The following is a 17,419-nucleotide window of genomic DNA, read 5'->3' as shown; positions in this document are numbered from 1 at the left end:
GGGCAACACAGCTTCCAGCAGCAATGTACTCAGCTTCAGTGGTTGACAAGGCTACTGATGACTGCTTCTTACGGAACAAAGACACAAGACAACTTCCAAGGAAATGACATCCTCCTTAAGTGCTTTTGCGCTCAAGCTTATCTCGTCCATAGTCAGCGTCAGTGTATCCGAGAAGTGTGAAATCATGAGTATTGGGATACCATAAACCTGCATTCACTGAGCCTTGCAAATATCTAAGGATTCTTTTTACAGCTATGTAATGAAATTCCTTAGGGTTAGATTGATATCTTGCACAGTAGCATACAGAGAACTGAATATCTGGCCTACTTGCCATTAGAGTAGAGAGCCAATCATACCCCGGTACAATTTGCTGTCTACTGACTTACAGTTTTCGTCAGCACAGAGGACAGTGTCAGTGCCCATTGGGGTAGATATTGACTTACAATTTTCCATTTCGTATTTCTTCAATATCTCTTTGGCATACTTAGTTTGACTGATGAAGATGCCATTCTTGCCTTCCTTAATTTGAAGTCCAAAGAAGAAGTTGAGTTCTCCCATCATTGACATTTAAAACTCAGTCAGCATCTGTTTACTAAACTCCTTGCACATAGACTCAGTAGTAGCACCAAAAATGATGTCATCAACATATATTTGAGCCAGTAGGGTATCCTTACCCTTTCTCTTAATGAATAAGGTTGTATCAGCTTTTTCTCTGACATAATTTCTGGTCAGCAGGAAACTGGTCAGCCTTTCATACCAAGCATTGGGTGCTTACTTCAGACCATACAGAGCCTTTTTGAGTTTATAAACATGGTTTGGGAATTTGGGATCCTCAAACCCTGGAGGCTGATTAACATAAACCTCCTCATTTATAACCCCATTAAGAAATGCACTTTTGACATCCATTTGAAACAATTTAAAGCTCATAAAGCTAGCATATGCACATAGTATTCTAATAGCTTCTAGCCTTCCCACTGGGGCAAAGGTCTCACCGTAGTCAATACCTTCCTGCTGACTATAGCCATGAGCTATGAGTCTTGCTTTGTTTTTTACTACGTTCCCTTGTTCATCCAGCTTGTTGTGGAAGACCCATCTTGTTCCTATGGTCTTCTGGCTTATTGGATTTGGCACTAAATCCTATACCTCATTCCTTCTGAATTGGTCAAGCTCCTCTTGCATTGCACCCATCCAGAACTCATCGCTCTCAGCTTCTGAAAAATTCTTTGGTTCCATAACTGAGACGAATGCTACATTGCTGAGGTATCTCCTGAGTTGATTTCTTGTCATCAGGGTATTTTCGGCAGCATCGAGAATGGCGCTTTCAGAGTGTCCTCTTGGGATTCTGATTTCTTTCGGTAGTATAATGTCTTGAGCTGGTTGTGTTTCAACAATTTCTACAGGTATAGATTGGTCAGTGAAAAAAATTTGAGTTTCGTTTTTACCTTTAGTCATCCCTTGAGGTAGTGACTCAACGGCTATACTTTGGTCAGCGGATGCTCAGCTTGGATCATCCTCAGCTATTTCATTAACCTTCCCTGCAGGGTCAGTTTCATCGAACTTAATGTGTACAGACTCTTCTAAGACCTGAGTTCGTTTATTGAAAACTCTATATGCTTTGCTGTTTCTTGAGTAGCCTAAAAAGATAGCTTCATCAGCTTTTGAATCAAACTTAGCAAGGTTGTCTTTAGTATTTAGAATAAAACATTTGCAACCGAAGGCACGAAAGTATCCTATGTTGGGTTTTCGTCCTTTCCAAAGTTCATAGGGGGTCTTCTTCAATATGGGTCTGACTAGAGCCTTATTGAGTATGTAGCAAGCTGTGTTGACAGCTTCTCTCCAAAAGTACTTTAGAAGCCTATTCTCACTCAGCATTTTCCTGGCTATTTCAACCAAGGTTCTGTTCTTCCTCTCAACTACCCCATTCTGTTGAGGAGTTCTAGGAGCAGAAAAGTTATGGTCAATGCCGCTGGCTTCACAGAATTCGACAAACTGTTGATTTTTGAATTCTCCACCATTATCACTTCGGATGTGAGCTAACTTTAGGTCTTTACAATTGTCAAGTTTTCTAACCAGTATTGAAAATGTCTCAAAAGTTTCATCCTTGCTACTCAGCAAGATGATCCAAGTGTACCGAGAGAAGTCATCTATAATGACCAAAGAAAATATCCTACCACCCAAGCTCAACGGCTGGACTGGTCCGAAGAGATCCAGGTGTAACAACTCTAATGGACGTTTGGTTGAGACTATGTTTTTACTTTGAAAAGATTTCTTAGTTTGTTTTCCATACTGACAAGCATTGCATAATTGATCCTTTTCGAACTTAAGTTAGGGCAGTCCCTTAACTAATTGCTTTCTTGCTAATTTGTCCAGGAGGTCCATGATTACATGACCAAGTCTCTTGTGCCATAGCCAGGAATCCTTTGACATTAAGCATATATTTTTTGAAAATTTCTTTTCCAAATTCAGCATAAAGACATTGTCAACACGAGGGGTAGTTAAAATCAATTCATTTGTTTTGCCCTCGAGTATTTTACATCCAGTGGCATCGAACATAACCTTCCTATCGCTATCACACAGCTGAGCTACACTCAGTAGGTTATATTCAAGTCCTCTGACTAGGGAGACTGACTCAATAGTAGGATTACCACCAACGGTTCCTGAACCTACTATCTTACCCTTTTTGTTGTCTCCAAAACTTACGCTTCCTCCTTGTTTACGCACAAGTGTGATGAACCAAGTTTCATCACCAATCATATGCCTCGAGCATGTGCTATCAATGTACCACAACTTTGACTTCTCAGCACACCTTAGGCCTACCTGCAATATAACTAGTTATCTTTAGGTACCCAAGTCTTTTTGGGTCCTCATTTTTTAGGCTGAGCATGTGATACATCATATTTAATCTTATGACAACACACTTTGGTAGTGTGGCCATTATTCCCACAGAAGTCACAATGGACCTTCCTTTGGGGATACTTTATTGGCGGGTCAGCACCATTGTGCTGAGTGTGCCAACACACCTTTGTGGTGTGTCCTTTCTTCCCACAAAAGTCACATTGGAAATTTCACCGGGGAGTCCATTTCCGCTGACCAGTACTTGGGTACTCAGCGTACTGATGGAAATTTTTCTTATTCGGAACCTTCAGCTGGTTCTGAATAGATGTGATGTCCTTCCTCAGTTTCTTAGAATCTGATTGGACCTCAGTGACATACTTATGCATGATTTGTAAATTTTCATCTTGCCTAGTATTGTCCTGGAGAAGATGACGAAGGTCACTGAGTTTGACCTCCTCAATCTCATCACATCGCCTACTGAGTGCTCGTACTTTCTTGTTACACTTTTTGACAAGTGTGTAGAGATCACTTAGAGTATTAATCATTTCATTTCTGAGCAAAGGTAGAGTCATTACCTCAGTTGATTGTTCCTCATTGTCAATTGCACATGAGGGGTCAGCTTGCTCAGAAGGGCAGGGGTCAACGAACTCGTTAGCCATGAAACAAATGTTTGCTGACTCAGTGGCGTCAGCTCTTGATGAGGATGATTCATCGCTATCACTCTAGGTAGCCACCATTGCCTTTCTACTGCTCTTCTTGTCCTTCTTCAGGGTAGGACAGCTTGACTTGATATGGCCAGTTTGATGACATTCAAAGCATGTGATGGGCTTTGAGCTTTCCTTCTTATATTTGCTGTCGCTTGACTCAGCTTTGTATTTGTCATTTCTCCTGAATGGCTTCCTGTTGTACTTGTCATTCTTGCGAAACAGCTTCTTCATCTTTCTGGTGAACATGGCCATTTCTTCAATGTCTGATGAGTCACCATCAATTGAGTCAGCTTTCATGACAAGAGACTTTTGCTTCTTGTCCTCAGCCTTTTCCTTCACCTCAAAGTTCTTCATTAAGATCTCATGAGTCAGTAGAGATCCAATAAGCTCATCGTACTTGTAGGTGGTTAAGTCCCGAGCTTCCTCAATGGCAGTCTTCTTCGCTTGCCAGCTTTGGGGAAGACTCCTCAGTATCTTCTTCACTTGTTCTTCCTCAGTGAAGTTCTTACCGAGTCTCTTGAGCTCATTGATAATGTTGGTGAACCTTGAGTTCATTTCAGAAATTCCTTCACCATCATTCATCTCAAATAGCTCGTACAGCCTCATGTGCTGGTTCACCTTGGATTCCTTGACCTTGCTGGTTCCTTCATAGGTGACCTCCAGCTTCTTCCAAATCTCCTGTGCTGACTCGCAACCTGAGATTTTATTGTACTCAGCAACATCTAGCGTACAGTGAAGCATGTTTACAGTCGAGGCATGGTTTTGCAGTTTCTTAAGGTCATCCTCTGACCACTTAGCCTCTTCCTTGACGAGCTTTTGCCCGTCAACAGTTTCATAGGGAAAAAATGGGCCTTGGACTATTGAAAGCCATGCACTCATATTTGTTGCCTGAATGAAATTTTTCATCCTATTCTTCTAGAAGGTATAGTTAGAACCAAAGAACAGGGGAGGCTTAGAGATAGATAATCCCTCAGGGAGTATCTGAGTTGTCTGATTTCCAGGGAGGAAACGAGTGTTGTTCTCAGCCATTACAGGGATCAGCTCAATATAGTTTTATCTTGTTCGGTGAGCTGTTAAGCTCTGATACCACTTGTTGGTCCCGTGTAACGTGACAATATTAGTTCCAAAGGGGGGGGGGTCAGGAACTATTTAAAATTTTTGTCACTAAGACTGACTTGTTTTTAGCCTAAGACTTTAACTTAGCCTTTTAGCACAGTGGTACTGAGTAAATTTCAGACACAAGCTTAGACAACAGGTGGCTAAGGCTGCTTCTATCCTCGAGTCAGGAAATAACACTTAAGTTTATTTCTGAACTCAGCTTCTCAGTTCACTCATCTCAATGTATGTTCTTTTTAGTGTTTTACTAGGCAGTATTTAAGCAAGCAATATATAAAGGAGTTAAGGGTTAGAAAGATGTTACTCAGCAGATGTATCCTGGTTCGGCCTCTCCGCCTACGTCCAGTCCCCGGAATTCCTTCTTAGCTTTTCAGAATCCTCTACTGAGCTCTTTAAAGGTAGAGCACAAAACTTTTACAATAGCAAATGAGTATACAAGAGTACCTTCCTCTATTCCTCTACTCAATCCTATTTTCTACCGCTGAGTACTATAATCGAGTACTCAGCTTCTCCTTTCTATACTTCTAGAAATGATAAGTGTTTTTGTTTTAAACAACAATTTCTAAGAACACTTTAGTTGAAATAAGATCACTCTAGACTTTTACACAAAAGATTAGAATTGGTGTAAGATTTGCTTTGCTTTCTAATACAAAACTTCGAATATCAATTTGGTCAGCGTTTCAACTTGGTGAAGATCTTCATCTAATGAGGCGTTTGAGAGGCCTATTTATAGTGACACTTGAGGCACCTATCATTTCGAATTTCGAAATAACCGTTGGAGGGAAACGGCTTCCTGTCGCTTTCACTCAGTTAATGCTCAGCGTCCTCGGCCAATCAAATTCTTATATCTTCTGTCTTTGATAGTGCACAGATGCTTTTCGTTAGGCTGGTCAGAGTGTCTCTACATTTTTGGCAAAGTCTTCCAGACAGCTTCCTGCGTCTCCTGAACTTTACCCAAAGTAGAAATACTTTGTCTCCAAGTTTGTTCAGGTTAGCCGCTGATCTGACTTCCTTGTCGCACAACTCAGCTGCTTCGTCTTGAATCTTTTGGACGAAGGCTTCTCGATCCTTCTCTTGATGGGCTTGCGTTTCATTCAGCTGGAGCTGCGTTTTGGTCTGCTTAGGCCGTGTGGCTTTTAGACGTAGACTTGGGCTTGACTTTCTATTGTGGGCTTTTGGGACTTATACTTTTAATGTCTTCAATCTTATAATTCAATATACTCAACATTGAACAAACACATTAGTACAAATAAATCAAAGCATTTAAATTTAATGTGTTAGAATACTTTTATTATGGAGATTTAATTCTTCTTAAGTAATTTTGTCAAATCAAAATCATGTGGAAATGTGTTTCAACATTGTTGTCTTCCAAGGATCGTGACTAGATTATAAATATATTGCAGGTTCTTTAGTAGTGTCGGTTGTGGTGAGATAAGCATTAGTTATATGGGTAAAAGGAAGTAATTTAATAAAAGAAGGGGGATAAGGGATACGAGGTATGTGCCAAAAAGTCATCTAACCACGTTGATAGTTTAATAGATATTCCCCTTTTAGTATCGAGTGAAAGAGCTAATGACAGAGTTATAGTTGTAGCTAACGGTCAAGTATGTGTGGGAACATATGAAGGGCACAATTTACTAAGTAAGGATGGGTTGCTAGATAGTGGTTTTTGTGAAGTTGAAGATGCAATAGGGTTTTTAAGAGTTGAAGAGATAGAAGGAAGATAATGGTCTTTTAAAGGATTAAGACAAGTTGGTGAGATATAATAACCTTTTGAATTAGGAGTAGCACTAGTATTATGGGGAAAACAAAATGATTATGTATCATGTGATAGGTTAGCATGTATATGTGGTGATGGGTTGGTATGTGTACTTACTAATACGATGGAACCACTTGTAAGATATTAATATGAATTAGTCCTTTAACTATCTGGTTAAGTTTTTATTTCAAATTGTTCCCATGACATGGTATAAGAATCTGTTTGATCAAGCGATCGATGGTTCGAATACTGACAACCTCATTTGTTGATTAAATTATAGGACATCGTAATATGAGCCTGTGTTGTGCATGCTTCAAGCCTAGTGGGCATTGACATGCAAGGGTGTGTCAGATGTTAATATGGATTAGGTCTTTAACTATCCTGTTGAATTATAGGAATCATGAGCGAGCGAGAGAGAAAATAATGTGACAGATACATATTGAGATAGTATTTGAACATAATTAATTCTCACTAATTAAACAAAGTTAGGGTTACAAAATATATATAACGGGGATTAAGGAATAAAATTTAAAAGGGAATATACATACTTAGAATCCTAAACTTAAACTGTATAGAAGAGTTAAGGATAAGAATGTGTTTTATATCCTTAAACTCTCGTAATGACAAACACAAGTTAATACAATTCAATATTCATCACAAACCCTAGATTGTATATCACTGATGCTCGTAAAGTATATAACATTTAATAGGACAAATGTATCCTATCGCAACAAGTAATATTGTGCTAAGCACGAGATCGAACCACAAAGACTATTTGTTATAACTAGCAAATCTACCTAGAGTGATCTAGTTGTTTAGAGGGTTGAAAGATAGCTTGGATTTTGTTTAACTAATTAAATGAATTAAAGCTATAATGATACAAAATAAAGTGAACAATTGACAGGGTAGAAGGTGAATTGATGGATGGCACAATCTAGGCTGAGGAATCCTTTGATTAAATCCTATGTATGGGTTTAGGGAGTTCAGATTTATGTTTTACCAATGATTTAAGGTAATTGTCCTAAGTGAAAGACTAATGTGATCAGTATTCGTCCTCCTATTCACATGCATTCAGGTGACGGCTTGATTAGGCATATACCTTATGTCATGCAAAGCATTAGGTTTATTGACAACTAAGGCTAAAGCCGTAGCCCAGCCACAAAGCCTCATTCCTAGTGGTCTTTAGCGAAGTCAGGTTAATACAAATTCGGTATAGACGATTCCGTGGTCAGGTTCTCATCTATCTATAATCCTCTCTAATGTCAGGGTCACAGTCATTAAGCACATTATATACATAAATAGGCTAGTTGATCATTATCAATGTTCATTCTAGCATAAATCTTGTTCCTAACAATTTCTAGGCATTAAGCATGCATAAACTGATCAATCAAAGGTCTTAGATCCCTAATCATACATATTCATACAATCAATTTCATCCCCATCCCAAATTGGATGGGGATCAGTTCATAGACAAACCAATCAGAGCAATAGGCATATATGAATAATGGAAAAAAGCTTCAATTAAATATAAAAGGAAAAGATAAGAGGGAGAGATAGAAATCCATAACCCGTTTTGTCGATTCCAATTACAGAAATAGAAGATGAGGAACTTCTCCCACCAATCGTTCTTGAAAGAAATAAAAACAGAAATTGAAATTAAACTAACCTAGAAAGCAGGAAATCTAATCTAAACAAAAATATAAATCTACATTGTGGAGGAGAGAAAGCCCTAGCGGCTCTCTGATTTATTGAATGGATAATCCCCCCTCAAGGATTAGGATTAGCTCCCTATTTATAGAGTTGGGGAGGAAACCCTAATGCCTCAAGGGTAAAAAAGGAAAATTACAAAGTGTTTTAATGGGCTTTTAGGGCCCGATCCGCGCATTCCAGCAAGGGGGAAGGCGCTGGTGCGCCTTTCCCCGCCTCGTCTCATCGAGACAAGGAGTGTCTCGACGAGACGATGGTCTGTCTCGATGAGACATGTAGTGTCTCGACGAGACAGGTCCTAAATGGGGCAATTTTGCTCTGGCTTTTATCTTTTTAGGTCCTTGGGCTTTCGAAATATGCTCTAATGGTCCCTGATGAATCCCAAAAGTGCTCTGACGGTCCCTGAATAATTCAAAAATGCTCCAATAGGCTTGGGTCTGGTTCGAAAATGCTCAAATAGGCCTAAAAACACCTGAAAACACAAAAAATGCCAAAAATAATGGAAATTACTAATTCTAACTAAAAGATAACAAAACGATAATAAAATTAAAAGGAAATAAAGAAAAAATGAGCTAAAATGATTCTAAAAACCCTATACAAATGGGAGCTATCAATCACCATATAATGAAACATGGTATTAGAGCCTCTTTGGTCAAGTGATAAAGGGTTCGAATACTAACAACCTCATTTGTTGATTAAATTGCATGACATGGTAATATGGGCCATTATTATGCAGGTTACAAGCCCAACAGGAATTTGCATGAGGAGGGAATATATGATATTAATATGAATTGAGCCTTTAACTACCAGCAAGCTTTTCCTTTGAAGATGCAGCTACTGTAATTTAAGTCTTCTACTCCTTATTGCTTTGAACTGAGGAAAGAATTGAATTCAAAATATGCAGTCTGCTCCTCCTCATTAGCTTCTTCTGATTTGGTAAGCGACATCGTTATTAGCAAGAAGAGAGTGATTCTCTTTGTAGGTATTTATGTTCTTCCTGTGTTGCATCTTAGGGCTAAATCTCTTGAAAGCTTGGTTATAAGTGAGTTCCTTTTTATTATGTTATCATTTGTTTCTCTTTCATTTCTTGGATTATTTCATATTTTTGTCTTTTGTGATTATGGGGTTTTCACATTTTATGACTATGATTTTGCCTTTTCAAGTTTTATTTACTTCTTGTGAGTATAGGGTATGATTGATTTCCTCAACAACTGATAATGCAACCTTGGATTAGTATTTCATCAATGACTGGTTTCATATATATATAAATGTTGTTGTTAACTCAAAAATAAAACAAATTGAATATGAAGATAGTAATAGTGAAAGTGATAACTAAATAAATAAATGATAACAATACATGTAGAAGCATCAGTAGAATATAAACCTAATAAGATTATAAAATGACGACTATTTATAGATAGTGGAGTTGATATATGTTTACCCAAGCAAGATGTATTAGTTTCCCATAAATGGAAAAGATCTAAAGGTCATAAAGTAAGAGTTACATTATTTAATGAACAAATTAAATAATTAGATATCATAGACGAAAATATGAGATTAATACTTAATAAGACAATATTTACCCATAATTTATCAATAAAATAACATGAAACAACACATATTATTAGGAAATAATTTCTTAGATTTCTTTGAAACACGGATTATAAAACCAGAAACAATTAGTCGTTTAACTCCTTGTAATAAATGGATTATATTCAAGAGAGTAATACCTTTATATCCACTAACAATAAATAATATAAAAACAAATTGAGATAATAATTTAGAAATTTTAAAACAAAAATATTTGGAATCACTATATCATTTTCCCTTTCACATGACACAAGATACATGACAAAGATTTGTTTTCATGTCGTCTGATTATTTTTCGTGACAATATATTAGATTCTTTCATCTGAAATCGTAAGTTCAAATCAGCTCAATTCAAATGTGGCCTTCCGATGCCACAACTCTATCATCTATAAAAAGCGCGCGTTTAAGTCAAAATTTACTTAATCATTATATGACAGTAGTTATAAATAATTGTCATTGTTTGCAGAAAACAAAAAAAGCGACAATGAAATTTTCACTTACGTGGCCAACGAAAACTTATCGCGCTCAATTTGTTTGACTGAAATTTCAGCTCATATATAAACCCCTCTCTCATTCCAAATCCCTAACTAGGTTTCGTGTAGCTCGTCTTCATCTCTCCCACCCCTCTCTTTGGATATCTCCGGTCAGTTGCTTTCTTACTGGGTCAAAACAAGGTAATGGTAAGCCATATTTACTTCGTTCCTGGATGTATTAGAGTTTCATTGTTCCTTACTATTCATTTTCCTCATCTGATTTACTCTTGTGTATGTTGATTTCAGCAACTGGAAACAATATCTATTATATCGTTGAAAAGGTTAGATCTCTGGTCTTTATCATTTTTAACCTAGGGAAATATATATGTTGTCCTAAAATGTGAACACTAGCAAGTGCACTAGGTACAAGTAATAAAGTGTAAGTAAATTATCGTATCCACAGGGATAGAACAGTTGAATATGATTACTTAAAAAGATGAGAACAATCGGATTTAAAGGTAACTAATCACTTAAATTGAGTTGTGTTGATTTGATAAAATAAAAATGATAAAGCAAGTTAATAAGAAGTTTAATTACAGATTTGGGAAGAACAGGCAGACAGCATGCATAGAAATGATAGTGAACAGGCATTTCGCTCCTTGTTCATTAAGTAGAAACAGCTTTGTCTTAAGGTATCTTTCACGAAAATCGGTTGAGTCAGGTGTCCCTTGTTCCCAACGTTCTTTAAAAACAATCAAAATAAGTCTCCTTGAGATTAATATATCTTTAAGCTTTAAGAACATGAAAGCATTTAATTTGAATAATTAAACCCCTTAACATTTAATTAATTATGTCTCCGTTTCATAATTAAATGTGCTCAATGAAAGTTCAGCTTTGCAAAGAGAGTCTCCTTATGATTGCTCTGCTTAGAAACAGGTTAGCTACTCCTATTTAACGTTAATTACTCATTGAAGAGCCAAGCTAATTATACTTAATGACTTTAGAGGGAAGTTAACCTACCATTTTACCTGTTTCTGCTCAGCTGCATACCTGTTGATAGATTTACTCACCCATAATTGAATGAGGCAAGACAAAATAATAATAAAAGAGCAAACAATGCATTGAAATAACTAGAAACACAATTACACACTAAGGATTCAGCTGTAAAATCTGAATGATCTTGTTAAGCCCAAAATATACCTAAAATATCCTATATAAATATGTTAAATTTACATTGAAATCATGCTAATTATATTCATTTAGAATACTTTTACGTCTTTATTTACTTCTTTGATGCAAGGTACCTAAATATTTGGTAAAATCCAAATAGGAGCAAAAACGGAGCTAAAACGGAGCTAAAATGGACGAAAAACCTTAAAAACGTACCGAGAATGCATAAAAGTCAGAAGAACGCTCGAGGAGGACAAAAAGCAGTCGAGAGACAAGGAGAACATCTCTCTGTCGCGACTGAGATTCTCATAATCTCAGTCGCGACTTGCGGAGGCCAGATCGGGGGAAAATGAAGTTTTCAAGCTCGCCCCTATATCCCCTGTCGCGACTGAGATTTTCAGAATCTCAGTCGCGACAGCGAACCTCCCTGCACACAAAACACATGTTTAAATTCGGAAAAACACGTCTGTTCGTTCGGATAAAAGCGACCCTTCACCAGCAGACACGACCCGTCATTTACAACCCTTCAACAACTATAAATAAGTGATCCATTTCAGAAATCAAGGTTGGTTAAGTTGGAAAAGTTAGAGAAATTAGAGAAGAAAGTTGTTATGCTGAGTTTCTGATTCAGAAAAGAATAAGAAAGTTAGATTTCATTTCTGTAAACAATCGTGTTGTACACGAATTGTATTTAGATTAGTTATAAACACAGTATTAGTTTAGTTTTCATTCTGATAGTGGACGAGACCAGTCTCTATTCCGAAGATCCAGCGAGAAGAATTGACGGCTGAAGCGCATGAGGTTTGATGAGCCTACGGAGTTTGAGAGAAAGATTGACGACCCAGATCTCAAAGTTTTCGTTGCAATGCTATCCAAGTTTCTACTTCTCTGTTAACTTGTGGAAATTCACATTTCATTAATGATATACTTATTTATCCAATACATTCTTACTGTTGTTATTTTGATATTGTTCTGACAAAATGATTTTCAAAATGATAAATTGGTGTTTTTATTAAAACGTTCTATTCCATCTTATTCATATAAGAACTTTGTTGAACACTTAACGAATTTAGTTTTTATGGATGACATGATCGCTGATCGCGGCTTATCAGAAATAAAACACTAGTTTGATTAAGGTAGGAATCATCTCAACGCCAGGGGGATTTCTATAGTTCGGAGCCATTCAATTGAGTAAATCGCTATATTGTTACATGTCCATAATCTCACAAAGTTAAAGTTGTTTACTTTGCTTTATGAAAATAAGATCTATTTTATTCCAATTACGGAAATATATGTTTTATAATCAAAATTCCAAAACGGAATTGTTCTCTAAACTCGATATAATACTTCTATCTAATCCTAATTTACCAAAACATATTCATCAACTAAACGTATTTCTTTTATTAAACCTAAACACGTGATTAAACCGAATTAAATAAAGTTTTAGTTAAAAAGCGTTCCCTGTGGGTTCGATATCTTTTATTACTACAAGCGTATACCGTGCACTTGCGGAAATCGCTCAACAAGTTTTTGGCGCCGTTGCCGGGGAACGCCAAAATTTTTGATAAAATTTTAAAATTTTTCGTGTTTTATTTCGAATCTAGGTTTAAACATACTTATTTTAACTTTTATAATTTAAAAGTTTTCATATACTAATTTATTTATTTTTCAAAAATTCTGTTTTGTAGGTAGTTTCGGTTCGTGCAAGATTTCAGGTTCATGCGCAGTTCTCGAAGTTCAGGCATTGTACCAGACCCTATAGACCCAGAAATTGAGAAAACCATTAGGAAGAACAAGAAAAATAAGAAAAACAAAAATAAGACCCCAGTAAAAACACATACCGAGCCAGAAAAAATGGCAGACCCACCAACACTTATGGAATACGCTAGGCCAGGTGTGGCCGGTGTAACCAATAGTATCGTTAGACCCAGAATCACCGCAAATCAATTTGAAATTAAGCCAGCTTTGCTTAATATGTTGCAAAATAATGTAACATTTTACGGGTTACCTAACGAAAATCCTAACACCCATTTAACAAATTTCCTAGAAATTTGTGACACTTTTAAAATCCCAGATGTGACTGCAGAAGCAATCAAACTTCGCCTCTTTCCTTTCACTTTGAAGGATAGAGCCAAAGAATGCTTAACTTCTATGCCAGCCGCAACTTTTGCCACTTGGGAACAATTAGCCCAAGCGTTTTTATCGAAATATTTTCCTTTAGCAAAAACCGCAAGAGTCATAAAGGAGTTAACATCTTTTTCTCAAAATGATAATGAGACTCTTTATGAAACTTGGGAACGTTTTAAAGAACTTCAACGTTTATGCCCACACCACCAATTACCCGCTGAACTTTTAATGCAAACATTTTACAATGGACTAAATCCTACAACTAGGGGTTCATTAGATGCTATGTCGGGAGGGCTATTTATGAAGAAAACATCAGCCCAAGCGAGAGAACTTTTAGAGGAAATGGCAATCAATAACAGTATGTGGCCCGCGGAACGTGGACATATGCCGGTGGCGAAACCATCATCCTCAGCCTCACCATCAGTTAAAGGTATAGTTGAACTTGATCCAGTCGCGATGCTACAAGCCCAATTTTCTGCTTTATCGCACAAAATTGACCAATTTATGGCACCGCGAGATACCAATGGCAATCCAATCCAAACGGATGTGGATTACGAAAATATGAGTGAGATCGAACAGGTAAATTTTGTCCAAGGGGAAAACCAAACTAATAATCCTTATTCTAATACTTATAATTCTGGATGGAGGAATCATCCTAACTTTAACTGGAAAGATAACAGTAACAATAATATCAGTGCTAATCAAAATCATACCATTAATTATCAAAATCAGTCAAGAGATATGATTAGCACTTTATCTTCTAAAATCGACAAGTTTATAGATGCTATCAGTGGAAAAATAAGTAATCACGATGATGGTTTTAAACGGATCGAAAACAAATTCGATCAGCTTATTAAAAACCACTCATCTAGCATCCATAATTTAGAGATTCAAATTGGTCAACTTGCTAAATCAATTCCATCCCGAAAAGAGGGAAGTCTTCCCAGCCATACGGAAGAAAATCCGAAAGAGCATGTGAAGGCTATTACTCTTCGTTTAGGGAAAAATTATCAAGGGCCTGAAATGCCCAAAGATGCAACATTATCAGGAAATGATTTACCAAAGTCCAAAGAGGATATCTTAAACACAAATATTTCACCATCTGACGCAGGTACCAAAACTTTTGTACCCAAACCACCTTTTCCACACAAAGTCCGAAATAAGGACTATGATAAACAACTTCTAACGTTTTTGGATAAACTTAAAAATTTGCATATCAATTTGACATTTATGGATGCAATAACACAAATTCCTAACTATGGTAAGTTTTTAAAGGATTTGATTTCAAAGAAAATCAGTTGGGAAGGAATTTCATCCATTTCGTTAACAGAAGACTGTAGTTCAATAGTATCAAGTAATTTGCCCACTAAACTCAAGGATCCCGGATGTTTTACTATTCCGTGTAAGTTGGGAGATATTGAATTCCCAAGTTGTCTTTGTGATTTAGGAGCAAGTATAAACTTAATGCCATTGTCTATTTTTAACAAGTTAGGTTTAGAAGAAGATATCAACCGTACCAATATGGTTTTGCAATTAGCGGATCAAACCACTAAGAGGCCATATGGTATAATTGAAGATGTTTTAGTCAAAGTCGATAAATTTATTTTTCCTACCGATTTTGTTATATTAGACTTTGCATATGATGTAAATTGTCCTTTAATTTTCGGTAGACCGTTTATGAACACGGGACGCGCTCTAGTAGATATGTCGGAAGGGAAGGTAGTTTTAAGGATAGGAGAAGATAAGGTCGAGTTTAACATGAACAAAGCGGTGAAATACCCTATGGAGGAATTCGCTTGTATGAAACTTGATTTAGTCGAGGAATGTGTCAATGATATAATTCAAAGTGAAGAAATAATTGAACCTATAATAGATGAGGAATTAGATGATAAGGACCCAGAGCCTTTGATTAGAGAAGATGGACCTGTTCCACCTTCAATTGTAACACCCCCTAAATTAGAACTTAAAGAGTTACCCAGTCATTTGAGGTAGGCTTTCTTAGGCGAAGGCGATTCTCTACCTATAATTATTTCTAACAAATTAACAAGCGATCAAGAAGAAAAATTGAAATAAGTTGTTAGAAATAGGATAGGATGTATGGGTTGGCAAATTTCAGACTTAAAAGGAATTAATCATAGTATAGTAATGCATAGAATTCATTTAGAAGAGGATAAGCCACCTAAAGCGGATAGGCAAAGACGCTTAAATCCGAACATGAAAGAAGTAGTAAAAAATGAGATTACTAAACTTTTAGACAATGGAATCATTTATTCGATCTCGGATAGTGAATGGGTTAGTCCAATCCATTGTGTACCTAAAAAGGGAGGCATAACTGTTGTAAGAAATGATGAAGATGAAATGATACCTACACGAACCACCACCGGTTGGAGGGTTTGTATAGACTATAGGAACCTAAATAAAGCTACTAGGAAAGATCATTTTCCTCTACCTTTCATTGATCAAATGATCGAAAGGATAGCCGGTCATGCATTTTACTGTTTCCTAGACGGTTACTCCGGATTCTTTCAAATTTACATTTACCCGGATGACCAAGATAAAACAACCTTCACATGTCCTTACGGAACTTTTGCATATAGGAGAATGCCTTTTGGTCTATGTAATGCACCCGCAACTTTTCAACGATGTATGACAGCAATATTTAATGACTTCATTGAAGACATAATGGAAGTTTTCATGGATGACTTTTCAGTTTATGGAGATTCTTTCGATGCATGTTTACAGAACTTAGATAAAGTATTGTCTAGATGTGAGGAAACGAATTTAGTTTTAAATTGGGAAAAATGTCATTTCATGGTAGACGAAGGAATTGTTTTAGGTCATAAGATTTCTGAAAAAGGTTTAGAAGTGGATAGAGCAAAGACTTCAGTTATAGAAAAATTACCCCCACCAACCACTGTTAAGGGAGTAAGATCATTTTTAGGTCATGCAGGTTTTTACAGACGGTTTATAAAGAACTTTTCTGTAATCTCCAAACCACTTACTAATTTGCTTATGAAGGATTCAACTTTTGATTTTAATAAAGATTGTTTATAAGCTTTCAATACCTTGAAAACAGCTTTAGTCAGTACACCTATAATATCAAAACCCGATTGGAATCTACCTTTCGAAATTATGTGTGATGCGAGTGACTTAGCTGTAGGATGTGTATTAGGTCAAAGGAAGGATAAAAAACTTCATGTTATATATTATGCGAGTCACACTTTGTCCGGTGCACAGCTAAATTACACCACAACTAAAAAAGAAATGTTAGCAGTAGTTTTTGCATGTGATAAGTTCCGATCTTATTTGTTAGGATCCAAAGTTATCATTTATACTGATCATGCAGCTTTACGATATTTATTTGCTAAGAAAGATGCAAAACCACGTCTTATTAGATGGGTTTTACTATTGCAAGAATTTGACATTGAGATTAAAGTAAAAAAGGGAGTTGAAAACCTGGTCGCCGATCATCTATCAAGACTTGAGGATGAAAACGGTCCCATCGGTGAAACATCAGGTATTCGAGATGATTTCCCCGATGAACATCTCATGCAAGTACAAAGTGTCATAACTCCATGGTATGCGGATATAGCCAATTACTTAGCTGCACATGTTGTGCCAGATGGATTGACTTCTCGGCAAAAGAAGAAATTCTTTTCAGAAGTTAAGAAATATTTTTGGGAAGATCCATTCTTGTTCAAAACATGCGGCGATGGAATACTTAGGAGATGTGTTAGTGAGTTTGAACATGACTCTATAATGATAGAATGTCATGCTAGCGCTTACGGAGGTCATAATAGCGTAAGTAAAACAGAAGCTAGAATACTTGAATGCGGATTCTTTTGGCCTACTCTGTTTAAAGATGTCCGTTCATTTATTATCCGCTGTGATAAATGTCAAAGAACGGGGAATATAGGAAGGAAAGATGAAATGCC

At 36.7% G+C, this 17,419-nt stretch overlaps 1 non-coding gene across 1 annotated transcript; it reads right to left on the bottom strand.

The window, feature by feature from the left end:
* Positions 1-13,589: 13,589 nt before the first annotated feature.
* LOC136228208 (small nucleolar RNA R71) lies at positions 13,590-13,696 on the bottom strand. Its single transcript, XR_010688540.1, has one exon. It is a non-coding gene; the product is annotated as a small nucleolar RNA R71 (small nucleolar RNA).
* Positions 13,697-17,419: the final 3,723 nt, after the last annotated feature.

The sequence above is a fragment of the Euphorbia lathyris genome, chromosome 4 (assembly GCF_963576675.1).
Source record: "Euphorbia lathyris chromosome 4, ddEupLath1.1, whole genome shotgun sequence".
NCBI lineage: Eukaryota > Viridiplantae > Streptophyta > Magnoliopsida > Malpighiales > Euphorbiaceae > Euphorbia > Euphorbia lathyris.
Note: the sequence above shows the minus strand (reverse complement) of the source record. Positions and strands in the feature narration are given on the sequence as shown.